The 11,994-nt window shown below is 36.2% G+C and overlaps 1 pseudogene; it reads right to left on the bottom strand.

The window, feature by feature from the left end:
- Positions 1-4,918: 4,918 nt before the first annotated feature.
- Positions 4,919-6,595, bottom strand: LOC120853981 (annotated as a pseudogene).
- Between the last annotated feature and the right edge of the window lie 5,399 nt (positions 6,596-11,994).

Genomic DNA, 11,994 nt, shown 5'->3' with positions numbered 1-11,994 from the left:
TTATCACAGAAATTTTAATGTTTAAATCTTTTAAGTGGGACATGCATTCATTATTTCTTATATGTCCACTTTACATTCCAGTTACCTTACATTCAACCAGCACACTCGCATATGGATACCCACTTAGCCTCTGCAAATATTTTCCTTCACTTGTCTCCTCAAAGTTGACTCAAACTTGCCTTTTTTTCTTTTTGCTTAAAAATGAAAAGTTTAGCTTACCATGCACAAACTTAACCTTTCCTAGTTGATTCATATATCAAGAGATGTTTACATTGCCACATATTATGTACAGTTCAGTTATATATTTTGTTTATTATTAAAAATAATCTAGAGATAGAAAAGCATTGAGTAAAATGTAAATACTTTGTTTATAGGTTTAAAGTAATGTTCTTTCAACAAAAAATATTTGCCAGCCTGTAAACTGTTCACATGCCCCTGTGAAAATGATATGCACCTAATGATGGTGATCATTCGAAGTATAATATGAATATTAAAGGTCATTTCCATTTAAACTTTCTTCTAGACTATGATTATTTCAGGTATGAAACCGTGAATATGAGCTTCTTTGAAGTGAAAATATCAGCAAACCGGGAAACATGGACAATGAAGCTATTTTGTATCTAAATGTTGAGGCAGAGGCATGACCTCATTGGATTTCCATTTTCTCTTATGCATAAAGGGGATATAATGACTCTTGCTCATTTTGTGAGCAAGATATGAGAAAAATACATATTTATGATACATCATTGAATAGCTGAACTTCTAAAAATTGTGTGCAAATTGATTTTTTCAGGTTGAATTAGAAATGCAATAGGAAAAAAATTTTAGGAAATTTATAGTACATACTTTTTGGATGGTATTGTTACTTTTTAACACCTTATATCTTTAGGTTAAAGTTTAATCTATTATTTTTCTCATAGTAATTTATATTTCACCATATAACAATTCCATGAAAATAGTTTGAAAGAAAGCTATAACAATTTAGGATTATACTTTTTAATTATAAGAAGGTCAACATTCTAATTAAATCTTTATAAATAATATTTGTAAATTATGTAAAAAATTCTGGTTAATTGGCCAACACAATAATAGCCCCCTTTCCCCCCTCAAGTACATAGGTAACAAATTTCAGGGCTTTTTTTTTTTTTTTTTAAATTCGAAAGGTTTATGAAGCATGTGGGATCTTAGTTCCCTCACCAGGAATTGAACCTGGGCCCTTGGCAGTGAAAGCACTGAGTCCTAACCACTCGACTACCAGGGAATTCTCAACAAATTTCAGGTTTAAAAAGGCTAAGTTTGGAAGTTTTTGAGCACTTGGAATACTGATAAAGTGTTAATAAAAATGATAGGGGACAATATGAAAAAATTGTAGTGTATAGATTTGGAAGGTTAGTTTGAAGGAAAATGGTACACATTCTCATCAGAGCACTGTAGAAATTTATTGCTTATGAATATATTTAACTGTAGTATACTTGTTGATTTAAGTCTTTTTTAGTCATATTCATTTCATAATCACTAAATCCACCTGCAAACCTGGAGGAAGAAAAAGGAAGAGATATAGGTACAACACTGGGTATATATTTATACTTAAATTATACTTAACTGAGCCTTATTTTATGATTTTTTTGCATTTATGATGTTTACATAGTTCACACTTGGTTCACTGAAGTTATGTGACTGAATTTTTATCTATAGCTGGATAAATACACCATCTTGGCTTATTAGAATTACAAATCACATGGTAAAGCACAATGGTGATTTATTATTAGAGCCAAGAGAAAAAGTTACTTAGTAACAAATGCATAAACTATCTGTTCCAGCATTCGCTAGTCATGTGAGGCACGTTTTGTTCCATCTCTTATGCAAGGTCTTCTCAAAAACGAATGAGATAAGAAAAACACATTGAAAAACTTTTTATATCTATAGTCTTAAAAATTTTCGTTAGCTTTTAGCAGTGTGAAAAAATCTTTATCTTTTTTTAAAATTTCAGTGTACCACCATTTTAACTGTACTCTTAAATATTCTACATCTCTATTTTTAATGACTTGTGGTATATTCCCCGTGAAAAAAATACCATTAGTTCAATTGCCTTTTCCCTCTATGTGGTTTAGAGTAGAAAGACTGTTTTGTCTTTTATAAACATACAAAATGACATTGTTTAGCTTTCTAGATCTCTTAAGTGGTAATTTGGGGAGAAAATAGTTCTCCTACCGTAGCTGTTGTACAAAACGACAAAAGTGAAACAACTGCTTCTGTCCCAAAGGCACAGCTGTCCACATTCAAAGTGAATGTCATTCCTAGAATCAATTGTGTGTTGAGAAAGAAGCCACTCAAGGCGCTAGACTGTATTTTCAAAAAGTAAAACAAAGGAATCTCTAGTTTATAGGTTTTTTAAATGGGAGGAGAAAAGTGTAGAGTCATTTTTTCCTCATTTTTTTAGATGGCTTAAATCTCACTAATATATTGACACATTGCTTTACATTTACCTTCCATTTTTTTCCCCCAGTGTAAAACTGTTTCAGCTTATACAAGGCAGCAGTCTTCATATGACCAAAACAATATTTACCCCCAAATGTTAACATTTTAACTCAAATGTCCAAAGTGGAAACACCTAAAGAATTTTATTGGCCATAACAAATAATATAAATTGAAAAAGATTTTTTAGCCAGCCATCAAAATAAATATTTTTCCAATTTGGTAATATTATATAACATAATAACCAGAGTAACATTTTAATTTCCCCTCTTTGTTTAATTCAGGCAAAGCTTTTTATTTCTCCCTATTTTATTGATGGGGGATTGTTCACATTGTGAAACATGTTTCTTTTCAAAGAGTTAGACTATCATTCTAGGTCTCATTAGCCATGGGAGCTCAGCAAACATGGAAACAGTTTGGGACCAGCAATGCTTAGATTCCAGGCTGTTGGTTCATGTTAAAGTCAATCCATGGCCCCAGATGCAGAACTACGTTTCCTAAGAGTCTGGGAAGAGCCATGCACATATCAGACTCAAGCCAGATGGGTGGTGGTGTTTTTTTACAGAATGAAAGCAAGCAAAAATTGAGGCAGACATCATCAGATCACATAAACTGGGTGTATGGGGGAGAGATTACTAGGCAAGGTTTCATATTTTAGTTGGCATGCTGGGGGCCAGATCTTACTCCAGGCATTCCAAATCCTATAATCTGAATGGCCATATTCATTGCAAAGCTCACCAGTGTTCTTAAACCACTGCAGGACTTTGAAAGGACCTATGGATTGAAGGACTTTGGTATGTGGTAGTGTTAATGTAGTAGATTGACACAGAGTAGGGACTGATAATATTTAAAATATTTTAAGTACTTCAGATTTTGAAAAGGCAGAGGAACCAGAGGTCAAATCGCCAACATCCATTGCATCATCAAAAAGCAAGAAAATACCAGAAAAACATCTACTTCCACTTTATTGATTACACCAAAGCTGTTGACTGTGTAAATCACAACAAACTATGGAAAATTCTGAAAGAGATGGGAATACCAGACCACATTACTTGCCTCCTGAGAAATCTGTATGCAGGTCAAGAAGTAGCATTTAGAACCATACATGGAACAACGAACTGGTTTCAAACTGGGAAAGGAGTACGTTAAGGCTATATATTGTCACCCTGCTTATTTAACTTATATGCAGAGTACATCATGCAAAATGCCTGGCTAGATGAAGCACAAGCTAGAATCAAGATTTCCGGGAGAAATATCAATAATGTCAGCTATGCAGATGACACCACCCTTATAGCCGAAAGCAAAGAAGAACTAAAGAGGCTTTTGATGAAAGTGAAAGAGGAGAGTGAAAAAACTTGCTTAAAACTCAGCATTCAAAAAACTAAGATCATGGAGTCCGGTCCCACTATTTCATGGCAAATAGATGGGGAAACAGTGGAAACAGTGAGAGACTTTATATTTTGGGGGATCCAAAATCACTGCAGATGGTGACTACAGCCATGAAATTAAAAGATGCTTACTCCTTAGAAGAAAAGCTATGACCAACCTAGACAGCATACTAAAAAGCAGACGTTACTTTGTTGACAAAGGTCCATCTAGTCAAAGCTATGATTTTTCCAGTAGTCATGTATGAATCTGAGTTGGACTATAAAGAAAACTGAGTGCTGAAGAATTGATACTTTTGAACTGTGGTGTTGGAGAAGACTCTTGAGAGTCCCTTGGACTGCAAGGAGATCCAACCAGTCCATTCTAAAGGAGATCAGTCCTGAATATTCATTCAAAGGACTGATGCTGAAGCTGAAGCTCTAATACTTTGGCTACCTGATGGGAAGAACTGACTTCTTGGAAAAGACCCTGATGTTGGGAAAGATTAAAGGTAGAAGGAGAAGGGGATGAGGATAAGATAGGATAAGGATAAGATGATTGGACGGCATGGATATGAGTTTGAGCGAGCTCCAGGAGTTGGTAATGGACAGGGAAGCCTGGTGTGCTGCAGTCCATGGGGTCGCAAAGAGTCAGACATGACTGAGTGACTAAACTGAAGTACTTCATTTTTTTTTTTTTAAATTTTGAGATTTTTCATTTGAAGGTAAATCTTAATGCTATTAAATTCACAAATATACTAATTTAAATACCCAGTTCTATTGTCTAAAACACATATTGCAAACATACAAATATCTATTCTCTCCACATGTCAGAGCCATCCACGTCATGGTTTGGAAATGGGGAGAATGGATTCCCCTTAAACTGCAAGTCAGCAGGTGTTTTTTTACAGTTAACTTTAGCAAAATTCATACAAAATAGTAATTAACAATGATCTTCTTTACTTGTTAACTCAGAAGGAGACACCTTTAAAACTGCATTTTATTAAAGTTTCCGTACTGAAATTAGAAAAACTGAACTACACAAATATTGAAAAGTTAAAAATTCCTTAATTTTCTACTCCTGGTACCACTACCACAATTTACAGGGCAATATACCTGATGTAATGAAAAGAAAAAGAAAAAGACAAAGCTACAACAGATGAAAGACCTCAGGAATGTACATCTAATCGACACTACATTGCATTAATCAATAGCTGCAATTTTTGCAAACTGTGGCTATGACAGTCTGAACAAGAAGGGTTTCCTGTTTAAGCTGCAGTAACTTTTCTGACTGTGGATCATCATTCCTTCTGTGGCAGATTTTTACAGTTCCTCTAACGCATTTGGGATGACTGTCTCAAAGTAACCCGCAGCTTTCCTGACAACTCCTCGCTCTCTCCTGCTAAGAACTGTAACCTGTTTCTTCTGAGTTTTTAGAACCTTCTGCTACCATATCCGCCACTTCCACCACCAGATCCAGAACCACCATTACAGGGACTGCCCGAGCTTCTTCCACCAAAACTGCCCCCTTTTATGGGTCCATAATTTGATTGGTGTTGTCCACTATAATTTCCAAAATCCTTATAGTTTCCACCCCCACCATAGTAACCTCCAAAATTTCCTCCTTCATCATAACGATCATATCCTCCAACACTGCCACCATATCCACCACCTTGGTTTCCACATCCTGGTCCACCACCAGCACGACCTCCTCTACTACTATAACCAGGACCACCACCATAGTTGCCAGCATCACCTCCAAATCCATCATATCCACCATCACCTCCTCCACACCTCCCTCTGCTGCCACACCTCCACCACCATAGCCTCCTTTTCCATTGAAATTTCCACCACGACCAAAGTTTCCTCCACCACCTCCAAAGTTTCCTCCACGACCCATAAAGTTGCCAGATCCACCTCCACGACCTCTTTGTGATCCAGCAGATTGCATCTCTTGTTTAGAAAGGGCCTTTTTCACTTCACAATTATGCCCATTTATAGTGTGGTATTTCTGAGCAACAATTTTGTCAACTGTACCATGATCATCTAAAGTTACAGAAGCAAATCCTCTCTTTCCCTACTCTGCCTGTCTTCCATAACCTCTACAGTTTCAATCTTGCCGTACTTTTCGAAGTAGTCTCTCAAACTATATTCTTCTGTATCTTCTTTAATACCACCACCAAAAATTCTCTTCACTGTTAGATGGGCACCAGGCTTTACAGAATCCTCTCTAGAAAGAGCTCTCTTTGGTTCCACTACACGCCCATCAACCTTGTGTGTTTGAGCACACATTGCTGCATCCACTTCTTCAACACAGGAGTAAGTCACAACAGCAAAGCCCCCGGAACGTTTTGTTTGGGGGTCTCTCATCACCACACAATCTGTAAGTGTGCCCCATTTCTCAAAATCGTTCTCTTAAGCTATCATCTGTAGTTTCAAAGCTCAGACCACCAATAAACAGCTTTCTCAACTGCTCTGGTTCCTTGGGATCATGATCCTCCATTCTGAGACCAGACTCACCTCTTCCAACTCGAGTTCAATATGGTACCCTGAAGTACTTCAGATTATTCCTATCAGTAGAGGGAAAAAAAAATGCTAAAATCTTATCATCTGCTAACTTGAATAAAAGGATCTTGTCTTCTTTAAGTAGACTGTCATTTAGGAATTGCTCTTACATGAATGAACACATATAGATGCTTTAATTATTAACTTATTTAATCTTTCTGACAACAAAATAGGTGTAATCATTGTATACATGGGGAAACTGGGCATATTGGTTGAGTAACTTGTCCAAAGTCATAGAGTTACGACCTATGTCTATTCGATCCCTGGGTTGGGAAGATCCCCTATAGGAAGGAAAGGCAACCCACTCCAGTATTTTTGCCTGGAGAATCCCATGGACAGAAGTACAATCCGTGGGGTTGCAAAGAGTCAGGCACAACTGAAGTGACTTAGTATGCAAGCACAAGAGGCACTCTTTGGTCATATTTTTAGCCAGCCACCACTACTGTTTACTAGCAAACAATATCAGTGTTGTTAGCACACCAGCCACCTCATGAAAACCTTGGAAGGAGATTTAAATGATTTTTTTTTTTTTTTTAAATACAGCTGAATCTGGCTCTAATGTGCTGTTACTTAGCACTTTGTAACGTTTTACAGATCCGTGGCTTGGAAGACTGACCGGTCCAGGCTCTCAGTGTTTTACTAAATCATCTCTTATCCTTTGCTTCCTCCACACGATATACTAAATAACTGTTAACTTTGGGTACATTTTAATTATTTTTATCTTAATCTGCCAATCCTAATTGATTCACTATTTTCACAGGCCATTTAGCAATCATGTAAGTTCCTGTATAATTCCTTATACTTTCTTATTAGCGTGGAGTCAAGATGGCGCTTAATGCATTGGGTTAGAATTCCACTTCATCCAATTACTTGATATGTAATTAAAGACATGTTTATTCTTCAACAACATGATAATAGTAATACATCCTTTTAGGTTTGATGAGGATTCCTTGAGATTAAATGGGGTAGTCTGTCAAACCCCCAGCATGCAGTCAATTACTGAGTAGGCCTTGAACATTTGGTGGTTCTTTAACTTTCTTAGTTTTGAGCCATTTCTTCTGAAAATTCCAAATTTCCTTATGGTAAAAATGAACAATACTGGTAGGAGCATTATTCTTTTTTTCATGCACATGTTTTAAATATTAATGTCAAATTTATGAATATTTTCTTTTATGGCCTTGTACTTTATATATTTCAAAGTTCTATACTCCAAGATTGCAAATATATTTTTTGAATGCTTTTTTAGTTTTATTTTAAATACATTATGTTTCAATGATGTATAGTTGATTTACAATGTTGTGTTAGTTTCTGGTATTCAGCAAAGTGATTCAGTTATACACACGTATTCTTTTTCATTTTCTTTTCCATTATGGTTTATTATAGGATATTGAATATAGTCCTTTGTGCAATACGATAGGACCTTATTGTTTATCCATTCTCTCTATATAATATAATAGCTTGCATCTACTAAGCCCAAACTCCCAATTCACTGTTGGCAACCACAGGTCTGTACTCAATAGACATTTATGTTTCCCATCTACCTCAAATATATGTTGCTTTTTGTTTTGCCACCAAGTTAGGAATCTAACCATTTTTTTTTCATCTCCATTTGTTCAGTCCTGTTCTCAGTAGTTTGAAATGCCCCTTAAACATGTATTCTGTTCCCCTCCATTTCTACAGGTATATTAAGGTATCACTGTCATTCAATTCTAATTGTTATATTTTTATAACATTTTAAAATTTGATAGTGTAAATTCTCTCTTTCCTTCTTTTGATAAAATTCTTTTTGGCTATTTTTGTATCTCTTCTGAGAACTAAACTGTAAAATCTCATTTAAAAATCTTTTTAGGCTTTGAATTATTGCATTTATCTTGTAACCTATTTAGTGAAGAATAACTACTTTTAATAAATTTTATTTCCATTTAGAATAGGATATGTTCCTATAACTAATTATATCTTATTTTATATTTTATGGTAATATTTTTATTATGGATATTGTACATTTGCATTGGTTTTATTCCTAGATATTTTCTGTCATTTTCAATTATGACTAACCCTTTTTTCTTTACATTTTCTAAACTTTCTATTGCTGATGTTTTGATAGGTATGCCTCATCAAGTGAGAAAAATTCTTCTTGTATTACACACTTGATCCCCCCAAAAATCATAGAGTCATTTTTAATAAATAGGCTTTTTGCTTTTATTAAAATGATTTTGTGTTTTTTCTGTTTAATCCTTTAAAAAGTAAACTGCATTAAAACATTGTACAGTGTTTTATAGAGTTTGTTGTATAGTGTTTACCTTGCATTTCTGGAATCAAACCACTTTTAAAACACTGCTATATTTAATCTATTAACTTTTTAAAAAAGTTTTGCAGCTACACTTAAAAGTAAATTCGGCCTATGGTTTTACTTTTAATGCCATGCTTGTCTAGTTTTAGGTATCAAAGTTTTAAAATTATCTTAGAAGGACACAGAAAAATTTCTCTGTTTTCCCCCAATGCTTTGGAAGTTTATCTCTAAAATTTTCTAAGATTTCTAAAATCTATAAAAAACCATTCCTTGTATATCTTAAATTCTATTTTAACTAGGTATCTTGTATTTGTTAAATCTGGCAGCCATAGCTTAGAACAAATCTGGCAACTATAAATTTATTTGCTAAATCTGGCAACCATAATAAACACTTCATAAATATGAGTGGCTATATGACTTCACTGCTTTGAAATCAGAGTATTTTGCCTGCTGAGATTTCTTTTGACAGCTAAACACTGGTAAATTTTAATGAATGTTCTCTTGGGTACAGAGTTCTTTATATATTCATTATTTATAAAACTAATTTTGAGAATTGTCTGTGCTATTGAATTTTAAACAGCTATAATTATTTTCAGTTTACTTGATCTGTCCATTTATAAGCAAGATATTAAAATCTTGTTCCATGTTCACTTCTAACTGTTGCTTCCTGACCTGCATACAGATTTCTCAAGAGGCAAGTCAGGTGGACTGGTATTCCTCTCTCTTTCAGAATTTTCCACAGTAAAAACGACAAATACCAAATATGTCATATGCCAAATTTTCCCTTTGTTAGTCCATAATTATAATGAAATTAAAATAAAATTCTTAATATCATGTTGCATAGAACCAGACAAACAATTTGTTATCTATAAGAAAGGTTTGCGTCCTGGAGTTCTGAGAAAGAAGAACAAGAGGGAATCTTAACCTGGCATATCTTCAGTTCAGTTCAGTTCAGTTCAGTTCATTTCAGTCGCTCAGTCATGTCTGACTCTTTGTGACCCCATGAATCGCAGCACGCCAGGCCTCCCTGTCCATCACCATCTCCTGGAGTTCACTCAGACTCACGTCCATCGAGTCCGTGATGCCATCCAGCCATCTCATCCTCGGTCGTTCCCTTCTCCTCCTGCCCCCAATCCCTCCCACCATCAGAGTCTTTTCTAATGAGTCAGCTCTTCGCATGAGGTGGCCAAAGTACTGGAGCTTCAGCTTTAGCATCATTCCTTCCAAAGAAATCCTAGGGCTGATCTTCAGAATGGACTGGTTGGATCTCCTTGCAGTCCAAGGGACTCTCAAGAGTCTTCTCCAACACCACAGTTCAAAAGCATCATTTCTTTGGCACTCGCCTTCTTCACAGTCAAACTCTCACATCCATACATGACTACTGGAAAAACCATAGCCTTGACTAGATGGACCTTAGTTGGCAAGTAATGTCTCTGCTTTTGAATATGCTATCTAGGTTGGTCATAAATTTTCTTCCAAGGAGTAAGCGTCTCTTAATTTCATGGCTGCAATCGCCATCTGCAGTGATTTTGGAGCCCCCAAAAATAAAGTCTGACACTGTTTCCACTGTTTCCCCATCTATTTCCCATGAAGTGATGGGACCGGATGCCATGGTCTTCATTTTCTGAATGTTGAGCTTTAAGCAAACTTTATCACTCTCCACTTTCACTTTCATTAAGAGGCTTTTTAGTTCCTCTTACTTTCTGCCATAAGGGTGGTGTCATCTGCATATCTGAGGTTATTGATATTTCTCCTGGCAATCATGATTCCAGTTTGTGCTTCTTCCAGCCAGCATTTCTCATGATGTACTCTGCATAGAAGTTAAATAAGCAGGGTGACAATATACAGCCTTGACATACTCCTTTTCCTATTTGGAACCAATCTGTTGTTCCATGTCCAGTTCTAACTGTTGCTTCCTGACTTGCATACAGGTTTCTCAAGAGGCAGGTCAGGTGGTCTGGTATTCCCATCTCTTTCAGAATTTTCCACAGTTTGTTGTGATCCACACAGTCAAAGGCTTTGGGATAGTCAATAAAGCAGAAATAGATGTTTTTCTGGAAATCTCTTGCTTTTTTGATGATCCAGCAGATGTTGGCAATTTGATCTCTGGTTCCTCTGCCTTTTCTAAAACCAGCTTGAACATCAGGGAGTTCATGGTTCACATATCGCTGAAGCCTGGCTTGGAGATTTTTGCGCATTACTTTACAAGCATGTGAGATGAGTGCAATTGTGCGGTAGTTTTAGCATTCTTTGGCATTGCCTTTCTTTGGAATTGGAATGAAAACTGACTTTTTCCAGTCCTGTGGCCACTGCTGAGTTTTCCAAATTTGCTAGCATATTGAGTGCAGCACTTTCACAGCATTATCTTTCAGGATTTGAAATAGCTCAACTGGAATTCTATCACCTCCACTAGCTTTGTTCTTAGTGATGCTTTCTAAGGCCCACTTGACTTCACATTCCAGGATGTCTGGCTCTAGATGAGTGATCACACCATCATGATTATCTGGGTCGTGAAGATCTTTTTCGTACAGTGCTTCTGTGTATTCTTGCCACCTCTTCTTAATATCTTCTGCTTCTGTTAGGTCCATAACATTTCTGTCCTTTATCAAGCCCATCTTTGCATGAAATATTGCCTTGGTATCTCTAATTTTCTTGAAGAGATCTCTAGTCTTTCCCATTCTGTTCTTTTCCTCTATTTCTTTGCATTGATCGCTGAAGAAGGCTTTCTTATCTCTTCTTGCTATTCTCTGGAACTCTGCATTCAGATGCTTATATCTTTCCTTTTCTCCTTCGCTTTTCGCCTCATTTCTTTTCACAACTATTTGTAAGGCCTCCCCAGACAGCCATTTAGCTTTTTTGCTTTTCTTTTCCATGGGGATGGTCTTGATCCCTGTCTCCTATACAATGTCATGAACCTCATTCCAGAGTTCATCAGACACTCTATCTATCAGATCTAGGCTCCTAAATCTATTTCTCACTTCCACTGTATAATCATAAGGGATTTAATTTAGGTCATACCTGAATGGTCTAGCGGTTTTCCCTACTTTCTTCAATTTGAGTCTGAATTTGGCAAGAAGGAGTTCATGATTTGAGCCACAGTCAGCTCCTGCTCTTGTTTTTGTTGATTGTATAGAGCTTCTCCATCTTTGGCTGCAAAGAATATAATCAATCTGATTTGGGTGTTGACCATCTGGTGATGTCCATGTGTAGAGTCTTCTCTTGTGTTGTTGGACGAGGGTGTTTGCTATGACCAGTGCATTTTCTTGGCAAAATTCTATTAGTCTTTGCCCTGCTTCATTC

Source organism: Oryx dammah, unplaced genomic scaffold, assembly GCF_014754425.2.
Source record: "Oryx dammah isolate SB20612 unplaced genomic scaffold, SCBI_Odam_1.1 HiC_scaffold_27, whole genome shotgun sequence".
In the NCBI taxonomy this organism is placed as follows: Eukaryota; Metazoa; Chordata; class Mammalia; order Artiodactyla; family Bovidae; genus Oryx; species Oryx dammah.
This window is presented reverse-complemented; position numbering and strand designations above follow the sequence as displayed.